Below are 14,238 nucleotides of genomic sequence, written 5' to 3' on the forward strand. Positions count from 1 at the left end.
TTAATGTCCATGACCCCCTATTCCAGCAGGTCAGGCAAGAGGTGGTCACCTGACCCAGGACTGTCACTCCCACTGTGGCCTGACCAGCATAGCCTGGCTTAGAAAGATATCCTGAGATCATGAGAGTATGCTTCTTGATTATTTAATTGCAGAAGCATGGAAAGTGCTCATGTGAAAGCAAGTCACATGTAAGTAAAAGCAAGAAGAAAAGAAGGCGGTACCAGACTGCCTAGAAGACTTCCTGGTTCTAGTTACAGATCTTGAAATCCTCCACTTCTAAGTGACTGGAAGTAAACGAAATGGGTATCTGTTCCTTAACCAAATGATCTGACTAAATTATAGGGACACAATGAATGGAAATAGTAACAGGTTTTTTTCTCTCTTATAGCTCAGAGACTTACTTTGTACAAATACTTGGAAAGTCATCTTAGTGTTTACAAGGTGGTCATTACCCTTATATTGGTATGTGAGAGTAATCAACATGTACCATAAATTAATCAGAACTTCTGGTTTCTCTTTCTCTTACCTCCAACTTCTTTCCCTCCCGCCCTCATTCCTTGTGCCATAGATGAAATGAGAGCGATGAGAAATGAAGGTGAGAAATAAAATCAAACTAGGCATGGAGTCAACACACAACTGTAGCTAGAGGTAGTGTACAAATTAGATTCTGAGCTCCTACGGAGCTGGAGGAAAACACAGTTAGTAACAACGTTTTTAGTATTTGTAAGGCAGAAGCAACACAGTGGTGGTCCAACAGAAATTTCCCACTTGGGTCCTCATAAAGTGAACACCACATCATCCTCAACTAACAAGTGACAGGTGGCTCCTTCTTAGAAAATCTCTTATGCTGATGGAGAGCATAACGCCAGAATCCTCCTAAGGAAGGGAACTCTCCTTAAGTATGAATATTTCTGATGGTTTGATTTGATTCAAGGAAAAAGGGGAAAGAATCGAGATAACATGCCTATAAGAGTGAATGGCCTTCCAACCCTCTAGGCAATCTTTGATGAATAGCATTCCTCACAATTGTGCTTTGATAAGAATTAAAGTGCTGAGAGGTTATATCCTGAAGGGCAGAAATTTGATACAGCTGATTAACAGCAGATGCATATTTCTGACACCTTGATATGTGGACAATCAATGGAGCAGGTGTTATAGCTGGCATCATTTTCTGGAAGCAAAGAGCCAAACCGAGAGAGGCAGTACCAGATATTCCAGTTTAGGTAGAGGTCCCAACTGAACGTCCAGGCAGGTGTGGGGCTTCTAGTAGAGTTGGAGAGGCCTGCAGGAGACTGGACTTTTATTTCCTATTTATTTTGGCCCACCACGATCCCAGCTGTGTATGTTTCATGGAGGGTCTTAGGAGTCTACTTCAATGTGAATGATTGTTGTCAATTTAGTTATTTTGTAACATTTATTGGCAAGTTGTTCTCCATTTTTCTAAAATTATAGTAATGCAGTATTAATTTTATTTGTTTTTAAAGGTGTAAAACATACTGAATGCTTGGCACTTGTCCATCCAGGAGTATGTGACTAAAGCACATGAGGAAAATACTATACAGAGCTTTATTTGACAAGCTGATTTATTTAAAATCAACGAAGTGGCTAATGGAACTTCAGGGCAGTAATTTCACATTTATATTAACCTTTAATGAGCCCATGCAGTTTCTTTAAAATCTATGTTACCTGTGTAAAGAAAATCTATTTATTAGAAATATAGTCTATGATTTTGGTAACAGAGCAATATTTGTATACCACAGAAGCCAATTCTAGTGAGCTTTAAATTCCAAGATATTTAACTATGTGAATATAAGGCTTTATTATCAACACTTACTTCCCATGCTGTCAACTGAAAGAATATGTTAACCACTTACTGTAACTAATTTAACTGATAAATGGTTGAGACAGTAATGGATAAAACAAGTGTTGTTAATATTTTTTTTCTTTTTATACATTTATTTTTTAAATATTTATGTATTTATTTTTTAGAGAGAGGGGAAGGGAGGGAGGAAGAGAGGGAACATCCACGTGAGAAACTTCAATATATTGCCTCTTGTGCACACCCCGACCAGGGACAAAACCCATAGCCCACAATCTAGGCATGTGCCCTGACTGGGGATCATCAGCAAAGCATCGCTTTGTGGGACAATGCCCAACCAACTGAGCCACAGCAGTCAGGGCGTTAATGTTTTTCTTAGGGAAATAACTTTTATACTTATATTAGGCATATTTGCAAATAATCATTTTACTTCCTGAGGTTTTAATATACACTTTATAATTTATTTATAAAGAAAAACATATATGTCAATTACAATTGGCCAATTCTGTATTTTTCTGTTAAATTATAAAAGAAGAAAACCTCATTGGCCTGATTAATTAGGATCAACCCCTCTAGGCCAGACTTTTTGGGTCAAACTAAGTCTAGGTTTTTGGTTAGCATATGGTTCAGGACCCCACTCCCAATCCATTCTGTGAATACCCTTTGCTCAAAGAATAGTCTAAGGCACAGCAAGGGACTGTGAGCAGGGTGGATTCTGTTAGAAGAGGATGAAGGAGTTTCAGGCATCATGATTGATGTGCTTCATATTAAAAGTTTTTTATCTTTCTGTTTTGTAAATGACACTGATACATGTCCTTTTTATATATTTTTGCATTTATCTGCTAAGTTAGGATGAATTTCTAGAAGAGGAACTGTTGAGTCAAAGGGTGTGGAAAAATTTAATTTTGCTACTTATACTGACATATTTTACAATTACATTTCTCTTAGTCTTTTAGTATTTCACTTACTGAAAACCAAGAATATAATACTCTCTCTTTTTGTATGTATAAAAATATAAGAAATAAAAAGTTTTACTTCTGTAATTAGCTCACAAAAATACCTGAGCCTTACAACCTTGTTCTTTTCCTTATCTGTGAAACTGTTTATGAAAGAATTTAAATGTTATTTTGGGAAATATGCATATCTCTATAATTTTTTTTTAATTTAAAGATAAGGTTAGAGCAGCTTGACTGATGCTAGGGAGGATAAAATAGGAGAGAGAGAGGAAGGTTGAGAGAGAGAGAGGGAGGGAGAGAGAGATTGAGAGAGAATGAGAGCATACATTGTGCTCTGTCCTGCCTGCCCTAGTGTCGTGGCTGGTGTAAATGATCCTGCTGCAATAGTTGTTGTCCGTTGTCTCACTCAGGTAGGAGAATTCTTTTTTTCTTTATATTTCCCGTGCTTTAGAGTTCTCAACCTCCTGAGATTTTAATTTGGTAGTTCTGGGGCCCAAGAATCCATATTTTTATTTCTTTAAAAATTTTTAATTACATTTTATATTTATTGATTTTTTTTTAAAGAAAGAGAGAAGCACCAATTTGTTGTTCTACTTATTTATGCATTCATTGGTTGCTTCTTGTACATGCCCTGAGGATCCAACTCACCATCTTGGCATATCAGGACAACGCTCTAACCAACTGAGGTACCTGGCCAGGGCTAAAGAGAAAAACTTTAATTTTGATTTTCTCCCATGAAGACGCCAAATGCATGAATGGGTAGAAAAACAGGTCAAAGTCGCCCTCTCTCTCTCAAATCAATAGATTAAATTTTTTTTTAAACTTTTCTATTTAAAAAACTTTTCAGATAAAAAATTTGGGTATGCTACTTTTGTTTCAGTCAGTTCTGGGTGTCATTAAGTCACTTCTTTTGTAGCTTTTATTTTTATTAAAAAAAATTTTTTTAGTGCATTTTTTCCATTACCATTTAACCCCCTTATACCCATCTCCCAAAATGACTTTCTCAAAGAGGATATTGAACTGTCTCCTTAATAATTCCCAACAAGAATGCTGCTGGCCCTTGCTTTTTCCTGCTATCCATCCTTTTTAATTAACTCCGTCTCAGAGTCTTCCACTCATAATCCCTCAGGTTCTCCTGTTCTTATTGGGCCATGCCAGAATCCATTGAGAAGACTTAGAGTTTCTCCTGATCCTACTTTAGGAATTATTTTGAAGACAAATTCCTGGGACACATCAGGGAGTGTGTAGGGAGGTCATTTGACTGTCTGCCAGTTCTGACCGTCTGATGTTATCTGAGTTAGTTGGCTCTTTGCCTCGAAGGTTCTGATACTTGATTTTGTCAACAAACAAGACTGGATCTGGTCTGTGAGGAGGTTCACTCCAATCAAACTCAAAGAACCTGGTGTGCACTTCCAGCATGCCATGCATCTGTTTACAGTTAGAAAGGAACCGGAACATTTGCATTGGCATGAATCTCCCCACATGCCAGTGGTTTTGGTAGCCCAATTATAATCAGAAGTTTGCTTCATGGGTAAAGTATCACAATAAGGGAGGTTAAATGCGTAATTTACTTTCTGGCTACCTTGAGGCTGATGCATCACCTTCACGATGGAGATGGCCTTGTTAATCTTGCTCACCAGTTATGGCTTTTGAGGGAATCATTTATTTTGTTGATTTGTTAATGCAAGCAGTTAAATTTTACTCTGATCAGAGAACCGTTTTTTCTTCAAAGCGACTTTGCCTCTCTCTGCTTCCTTCCTTCCCATATTTTTGTTCCTTTCTTTCTTTTTGTTCATTTTACAGGCCATTCTTATTATCCTTTATTCATCTTAATATCCTTTTCCCAAGTTATTGTGTGGAATGGGAGGTAGGGATATAGTTTACAATTACTGGGTCAGGTCCTTCGTAGTTGTCCCTAGTGTTTCAGATCTACTCCCAGTTTTCTTGTAATTCCTGTCTTTACACTGCAAACCAACTCAACTATTTGCATCTTGTCACAGAAAATCTATTTTCAATAATTATAGAGCTGCACTATTGAATATGGTAGCCACTAGCCACATATGGTGGCTATTTAAATTAAAATCTATTAAAATGAAATAAAATAAAAAAATCGGTTTCTTAGTTGCAGTAGCTACATTTCAGGTGCTCAACAGCAACATTTAGATAGGAGCTTCCTATTGGGTAATGTAGACATAGAACATATCTGTCATTGCAAGAAGCTCTAATGGATTGCACTGGCCTAGAGATACCCACATTTAAAAGAAGTGAGAGGATCCTTGAATATTTTGTATGCCACAGGCAAAAAATGAAGTGTTTGATTTTGGGGGGAGGAGGGGTTGAGATCTAAAACTAGTTACATTTGTCAGTTATAACTAAATCCAGTGATACATGAAACTCAAGTGGGCAGGTTTTTCTGCCACTACCCTATCCTTCCATTTCTTCCTGACTCTTGGTTGCAAGTAACAGAATCTCACTCTGACTGGCTCAAGGAAAAAAGAGGATACAGTTCAAGATTGTGGGAGCATCCAAGCACAGGAATACAGCTCAGCCTGGGGACAAACTGGAACCTAAGACTTCAGTCTCATAAGCACTCTGAATCTGCTTCTCTCTTTGCATATGCCTCATTTTGGTTTCTCTCTGAAGAAAGCCTTACAATGCTTTTTCACTCCAAGTACAACAAATATGACCACAAATAGCTCCTGAGATTATATTTCCTCCTTTCAATATACTAGCCAGGCTGAGGCTAGACTCTTTCAGTGCTCATTGCAAACACCTCTAGGAAGGTGCTCATGGGCCTAGCTTGACTCAGGTGTCTATTCCTGGTCAAATTGGCTGTGACCTGGGCAAGGTCAACCACAGTTGCATTGTGAGTCAGAAGTTGGGACGAGAACCAGGAAAAGACACAGAACTGGGCAACAAACCCCATAGGAGGTTACTACAGTTCTCATTCTACTTAATGGTGGCTCAGGGCAACCCGCTTTGGTCCTTTACCTGAGCTTTTCCTTTCTGAGCTATACAATGAATACACTCTATTTCTACATTCTCCTCTAATCCAAGTTTCTTTATCTTGTTCATGATTAAAATAGAATGCTGCTCGATGGCCAATTACTCTGTTATAGACAGCAAACTGTAGCAAATATTTCAGATAAACCCAGAATATCAATTTTCTCATCTGATTAGTGAGAGATAATATTGCATAACATGAGACAATGTTGTTAGGTTTAAAGATTAATAATAATAATAATAATAATAATAATAATAATAATAAATGTTTATTCCCTTCTAAGTAATACATTATCAGTTTAACTTGTATATTAATGGACATAAATATCTTATGGGAATTTCAAACACCATGTTAGAAAGGCAGTGGGACAGAGAGAATCTTTAGTGACCTCAAATCATGTAACAAGCTTTAAAGTTTTTTCATTTTTATTGAGAAATAATTGAAATATTGTTTTTAAAGTACATTTTATTATGTTGTTACAGTTGTCCCAATTTTATTTCCCTTTGCTCCCCTCTGCCCAGTACCCCACTTCCCTCCAGCAATCCCACCGCACCCTTAGTTCATGTCCATGGGTCATGCATATAAGTTCTTTGGCTTCACCCTTTCCTATATTCTTAACTCCTCCCTGTATATTTTGTACCTAACGATTATGCTTCTTAATCCCTGCACCATTTCCCCATTTCTCCCCTTTCCCCCTCCCAGCTGATAACACTCCAAATGATCCCCATACCTATGATTCTGTTCCTATTCTGGTTTGCTTCGTTGGATTTTGTTTTTATTTTTTAGAGTCAGTTGTTGATAGTTGTGAGTTTGTTGTCATTTTAGTGTTCATAGTTTTGATCTTCTTTTTCTTAAATAAGTCCCTTTAACAGTTCATATAATAATGGCTTGGTGATGATGAACTCCTTTAGCTTTCCCTTGTCTGGGAAGCACTGAATCTGCCCTTCCATTCTAAATGATAACTTTGCTGGATAGAGTAATGTTGGTTGTAAGTCCTTGTTTTTCATCACATTGAATACTTCTTGACAGTCTCTTCCTACCTACAGAGTTTCTTTTGAAAAATCAGCTGATAGTCTTATAGGCATCCCTTTGTAGGTAACTCTCTGCTTTTCTCTTGCTGCTTTTAAGATTCTATATCTTTCACCTTTGGCATTTTAATGATGATGTGTCTTGGTGTGGTCCTCTTTGGGTCTAGCTTCTTTGGACCCCTCTGTGCTTCCTTGACTTGCATGTCTATTTCCTTTGCCAAATTTGGGAAGCTTTCCTTCATTATTTTTTCACATAAGTTTTCAATTTCTTGCTCTCTCTCTTCTCCTTCTGGCACCCCTATGATTCGGATGTTGGCACGTTTAAAGTTGTCCCAGAAGTTCTGAACCCTCTCCTCATTTTTTTCAGTCCTTGTTTCTTCATTCTGTACTGGTTGACTGTTTTCTTCTTCCTCATGTTTCAAATAATTGATTTCAACCCTGGTTTCCTTCCCTTCACCATTGGTTTTGTGTGGATTTTCTTTCGTTTCATTTAGCATAGCCTTCACTTCTTCCTTTCTGAGTTTACCGTACTTAAGCATTATTTGTTAAACCTGTAGGCATCTTTAACACCAGTGTTTTGAACCCTATGTCTGTTAGGTTGGCTATCACTGGAACCTTGATCCATTCCCTCTTTTGGTCCATACTTCTCTGTCTCCTCATCCTGACAGGCTCCTTTGCTTGTTTGCCTCTCTATAGAGCTGTCGCACTTGTTATGTTTAAGGGGTGGAACCTTAGGTATTCGTCAGTATGGGTGACCCGTTTCACCATGTTGTGGCGCTGTATGTGGGGAGTGGTCTGAGAGGGAATAATGCAGCTTGCTCAGCATTTGCCCCTTTTCCAGGCACTTCTCCAGCTTCCTTTATGGGACTGCCACCCCTCTAGCTACTGCCTTGGCCGTCGTTCCCAGAGGGGGTGGGTGTGCGGACATTCTAGGACTGTGGGGGCCCTTTAAACAAGAGGACTCTTCTGAGAGACTGGCAGCTTCTCCCTCTGCCCCAACCCCTACTGGTTTTCACAGTCAGAAGCAATGAGGCTTTATTTTCCCTGGGGCTGAAGCTGTGAGCTGTGTGGTCTGGTCTGGTGCTGGGTGCACTACCCAGGTGTCCCTTCCTACTTTTAAAAATGTGTGACTGTGCTTTCCACTGGCATGCTGTTGCTGCCACCGCTATTGCTGCCACACTGCATCTTCTCCACCCCAACTCTGCCCCTCTTACCTGGATGAGTATTTCTTCTTTATATCTTTGTTGGACTTCCATGCAGCTTGAGTTTCTGAAACTTCTGGTTGTCCCTAGTTTTGAGATAGTTGTATTCTTTCTTAGTTGTGGAGGGAGATGCAGCAGCATGCCTACCTACACCTCCATCTTAGCTGGCAGTCTTGAAATATTGAAGTGTAATGCATAGAGCATATAGTTTGATTTACATATATTGTGAAATGATTACAATAGGTTCAATATTTATTTATCTTCTCATATAGATGCAATAAAAAGAAAAAAAATAAAGAAATTTCTCTCCCAATCACAGCCTTAAATTTTATTCTCTTAACAATTTTATGTCATCAATAGTGTTAGCTATAGTCATCATATTGTACATTACATCCCCAATACTTATCTTAGAACTAGAAGTTTGTACCTTTTGACAGCCTTCTCCCAATTGCCCCATCCCCTAACCCCCACCTCTGGTAACCACAAATCTGATCTTATTTTTTAAGACTTTGGTTTTTCTTTTTTAGAACCCACATTTGTCTTCCTCTGTCTGACTTACTTAACTTAGCATAATGCTTTCAAGTTACATCCATATTGTTGCAAATGGTAAAATTTCCTTGTTTTTTTTTTATGGCTGAATAATATTCCATTTTATATATATGCCACAACTTCTTTATCCATTCATCCATTGAAAGATATTTAGGTTGTTTCCATGTATTGGCTGTTGTAAATTATACTGCTATGAACATGGGGGTACAGATTTCTTTTCAAGTTAGTGTTTTTTATTACCTTTGTATATACCCCCTGAAGTGAAATTGCTGAATCATATGGTAGCTAAATATTTAAATTTTTGAGGATCCTCCATACTGTTTTCCATAGTAGCTGCAGCAATTTATGAATGTGCATAAGGGGTCCTTTTTCTTTACAGTCACACCAATAGTGCAAAAGGTCCTTTTTCTCTATATTCACACCAGCATTTATCATCTTTTGTCTTTTTGATAACCATTCTAACAGGTATGAGGTAATCTCTCATTGTGGTTTACTTGCATTTCCCTAATGATAGTGACACTGAACATCATTTTGTATTGCCCTTTTGTATATCTTCTTTGGAGAAATGTCTATTCAAGTTTTTTGCTCATTTTTCAATTGAGTTATTTGTTTTATTGCTATTGAGTTGTATGAGTTCTTCATATATTTTGGAGATTAACCCCTTATCAGATCAATACTATTTTTACATTCTGTAGGTTGATTTACTTTGTTGATGCTTTCGTTTGCTGTGCAGAAGCTTTTAGTTTGATGTAGTCCCACTTGTGTTTATTTTTTATTTTGTTGCTCACGATTTGGGTGTCATATCCAAAAAGATTATTACTGAAACCAATATCAAAGAGCTTTGTTCCTCTGTTTTCTTCTAGGACTCTCATAGCTTTGGGTCTTAACATTTAGGTCTTTAATCTATTTTCATTTATATTTTGTGAGTGGTGTGATATGGGTCCAGTTTCACTTTTACATGTGAATATCCAATTATTCCAACACCATTTATTGAAGAGACTGTCTTTTCTCCATTGAGTAGTCTTGGCTCCCTTGTCAAATATTATTTGACTGTATGTTTATATATTTATTTCTTGGCTCTCGATTGTGTTCCATTAACCTATGTGTCTGTTTTTATGCCAGTACCATACTGTTTTGATTACTATAGTTTTATAGCATATCTTGGAATCAGGAAATGTGATATTTTCTGCTTCATTCTTCTTTTTGAGAACTTCTTTGGCTATTTGGGATATTTTATAACATAAACTTTAATCCTTTTTTTTTTTTACATGTAGGTTGAGCCTACATAGAACTTAGATTTGAAAATCATATATAATCTTTTTCACAATCCAATTGGGTGGATTTATCTAGCTATGTAATCTTGAGCACAACTGTGTGCTAGTTTCTTCATCTATAAAATGGGGTCATAATAGCCACTACCTCATAGGGTTGTGAGGACTAAATGAGTTATAATATGTGAAGTGCTTAGAATAGAGTCTAGCAATAGTAAACATTATATAAATGTTAATGTTATTATTCTTTCATGTAGTGTTCTTAAACTGTAGGTTGCAACACATTAGTAGTGAATTGAAATACAAAGAAACAATATCGCAGAATAAAATATCAGAGAGTACTGTACATAGTAAGGGTTAAGTACTATTGTGGTAAATACATATACCACAATGCTTGGTATAATGCTACCTACCTACCCTATAAGTTTTAATATTTACTCTGTTTTGGAAAATCTGAATCAGTCCTTATATCTTATTTGAATGACCACCAAGAAGAATGAGGAAATGAAGAACAGAAACTCCACTAGTGTGGGTCAAATGCATTTGGTTCTAACGCCTGTTCTGCCACTGATCAGCAAAGCGGTTTGGCATGAGACTTAAACTCTGCCTGGGCTTCTCTTATTGGGTATTTATTGTTAATATCTTGTGAAGCACTTTGAATTACTTATAGTCCAGCACTACATATTAGATAACAGCTCTCAACTTGCAGGTTTTGAATTACAACTTGAAAATCAGGGCTAATTATGACTCCTTTTTTTTTTTTTTTTTAGGGGAGAACCACAGAGAAAAGGTCTCTGATTTGCATTAAATCAAACTTTGCCAAAGTTTCTAAACACTCATGAAATTCCTAGCATTGACAATGAAATACACTTAATGTGTTGGTTACATTGCTTTTATACTTACCACAACTTAAACATTGAAAATTCAAAGATTTCTAACATACTTTTTCTCTATTTTACCGTTTCTGGCTATTCCTTTTTGCTTTCTTCATCCTACTTCCTTTGCAATTCCACAGAGCCCAAGTTAAAACCTGAAAATAAGCTGTGTGGCACTATTTAGGAACAAGAGGTTAATAGTTCTTAAGCATCTGTTTCTCATCTTAGTTAAAGCATGAAAATAGGAATTGGGATCGTGTACACCCAGTATTGACTTGGCAGAAGAGAAAGCAGCTCCAGGGAGAAAGCCTGGTCAATTAGGGGAAGAAACTTTGCACTGGCAGGGACAGTAGTACTAAACTAATATGGGAAGTAAAATGCACAAGGAAAAGGACAAGTAGGAAAAAGATAAAGTGCAGTGAGAAAGTTAAAGAGCATCATCATTATTATAATTCTAACAAGTAGAAATAAATGAAAAGCTACAGAAAAAAATGAGATGGATAAGGAAATAGTTGAGATTCTTCTCTGAAATTGAAGAAATTTGTAGCATCTGCTAAAATAGTTAAAATTTGTTGTTGTTGAGGATCAAAGAAGGAGGGAAAGGAAGTACTAGAACCATCAAGCCACACTGATTTCTTTTCCTTGGAAAAGAGCAAGGTGTAAACAAAACACAAGCAAGTGTTTGTATGCTCTATTAACATTTATTTTACTTTTCTTCCCCCTCCTACATAAACATAAAAATACTTTACATTGAATGTTTGTACTTTTTCCCTATCCTTTTGGTTGTCATATTCTTCATAATTAATATTATAGGTGGTGAGATAAGCCAAAGACAAGTACCATATAATTTCACTCATATGTGGAATATAATGAACAAAATAAACTAGCAAACAATACAGAAACTGATTGATAGAGAACAGACTGACAGCTGTCAGAGGGAAGTGGAGTTGCAGGGTTGGGTTGAAAAGGTGAAGGGATTAAAGGAAACAAAACAAAACAAAAAATCAGACATAGACAACAATATGGTGATAACTAGAGGGAAAAGGAATTGGGGGAGGGAGAAGAGGATATGGGAATAATAAAGGGTGATGGAGGAGACTTGTCTTGGGGTAGTGAACACAGAATACAATATACAAATGATGTATTATAGAATTGTACACCGAAACCTATATAATTTTATTAACCAATGTCACCCCAATAAGTTCAATAAAAAGTTAGTAGGTTATTTTCAATAGATCAGTAAAGAGGGACAAGAGGAAAGCATTTGCTCCAAACCATTTCTCAGGTCACCGAGTAGAACTGGTCTTAAAATTTATAACCTCTAAACTTGGTTTCTATTATTATCAGATGGCTATAACTACTGACAAACTTTTAGATTACCTAGTACCAGTTAGTTTGGATCTTTTATATATACTGCTTTATAGAAGATGGGTAGGATCCCCCCACTCCCTCACTCATTTGGAATTCTTACATGCACACATTCTCACAGTGGCGTTGCTCAGCATCTGCAGGCAGTTAAGAAGGTGAGGTAAGAGTCCATGGGAAACCCATCTGATAGCTCTTTACTAACCGATACTTGACTTTTCAAGACTTGTCAAGACCATCAGTATGTGGGAATCACAATATTCATTACCTCACAGTGCTTTTTTCCCTAAGACTTGTAGTTTCTTTGTTGGGCCAATTCTGTTTCTGAGATAAAGAACCATTATCATTTGTTTTGGTGTTTTTAAATTTTATACTGTACAATTAACTTCAGTGGTAATTTCTGAAAATGCTTAAGAGGGTCTGCAAAAATGTGGCTTAGTGTGAGCCTCCCCATTTGTATCAGATCTGTGTAAATGAACCCTGCTTCACTTGTTCAAACTTGTACCTGTGAGGCCAACACCTTGGGAATTCAAGGGCAAAGTGAATTTTAACTTGCTACATTTTGTACTTTGATGAATAATGTAAAAGAAAGTCCTAAAAGCTTGATTGATTCTTGCCACATTTGCCTATCACTAATTCTCAAACTATTATATATAAAAGCACTGGCACAAAGGATACTTCTCTCCAAAAATAAATTCCCCAGGGAAAGCAAATCAGAAGAACAGGAAGGGAATAATGTGTTTGATTTAAAAAAAAATCTCTTTACTGTTCAATTTATTTAGGTCCTTAGACCTTTAGACCTGCAAGTAGTTATTTTTATGGCTGGTAAAATGAGTACGAAACAGGTATCAAAAAGTGTCATTTCGGTTTCTAAAAATTGTTTCTTCTCGCCAGACACAAGCCAGGTGCTGGGAATTGACCAGACGTCAAGTCTCAGGACTGTCCAGCCTTCCACCTCAGATCTTCAGCCGAGCCTTCTGAATTCTCATGGTTAGAAAGTCTAACCCCCAGACTCGCAGATGCTATTCTCCCCCGACTGGCTCTGCACAGAACATCATTATCTTTGCCGAGCTTCTGTCTCTATGGCAATAACAGATGGGAAGTGCTGCGGAATTATTCATGTTCAGGAAAGGAGGCAGTCTAGAAGGAGGGGTAGATGGGGGGTGGGAGACAGCGCACGACCTGAGAGCGCCTCTATGGGGGCCTAAGAACAGGAACTTGAGAATTGGGTGAATAAGAGGCTTGTGAGCCTTTGGTAGGCCTGTTGTGCGGAAAGGGAGCGGGGGATCTATGGCAGGCTCCAAATGTGGACCCTAGATAAGCCACCTCGACAGTAAAACCATAAGATACTGTTCAAAAATGGGCAAAAAGGTTAAAGCTCAAGTCTTCTGAATTCTGAGCTGCGACCTGGTGGACTATTTCTGTTCCTAATCTTGGGGCGGGGTGAAGAAAAGGGGAGTTCTTGTTTCGAAATATGACGGGGCAGCTTCGCAGAGCTCTATATGCTACTTGCTAATCCAGGGAACACTGACCAGGAAGACCACCCTGAGGGGCACAGCCCTAAGCTCAAGTAGTATCTTTCCACGTCTCACCTTGGGTTTCCCTCCAAAACAAAAAGCAGTAACTCCTCAGTATACACTGTAGAAACATGTAATTTCTACCTCTATTTTGGAACCGAAAGAGCAGTCTGGTGCGGAGAGAGGCTGAGAAGTAGGAGCAAAACTGTTTTCCCCGGTTTTCGCCGGAACTTGAGCCAGCACTCCGGCCTGGTCCGATGGCGGATGGAGGTCAGCCCGGGGAAGGCGTCTGGGCGGAGGCTGCCTAGGCCAGGCGGGGGCCGCCAGGGAGGGGCGAAGTGCAGGCAGCTGGCGGGGCGGCCCGAGGCGGGAGGCCCCGCGGGGGCGGAGAGCAGCCCTGGCGCGCCCCGGGAAGCAGGGCCCACACAGGGGGCACTGCAGGGCGGCCGCCACCCGGCTGCCTCCGGGGCGGGGTAGACCAGCTGCGGCTCCGCGGGGGGAGGGTCGCCCGTGCCTGACCTCGGGCAGCGAAGCTCAGCATGAGGAGCCCTGCCTCAGCCCAGCCGGCTACTAGGGTCGCGCACAGTGCACCATTCGGCCGCCCTGCCCCCTCTCTCCCTGTTGTGCTGCGGCCGAACTGCCAGGGCGCCCC

Source organism: Furipterus horrens, unplaced genomic scaffold (assembly GCF_987537825.1).
Source record: "Furipterus horrens unplaced genomic scaffold, mFurHor1.1.pri manual_scaffold_1, whole genome shotgun sequence".
NCBI classification, from domain to species: domain Eukaryota; kingdom Metazoa; phylum Chordata; class Mammalia; order Chiroptera; family Furipteridae; genus Furipterus; species Furipterus horrens.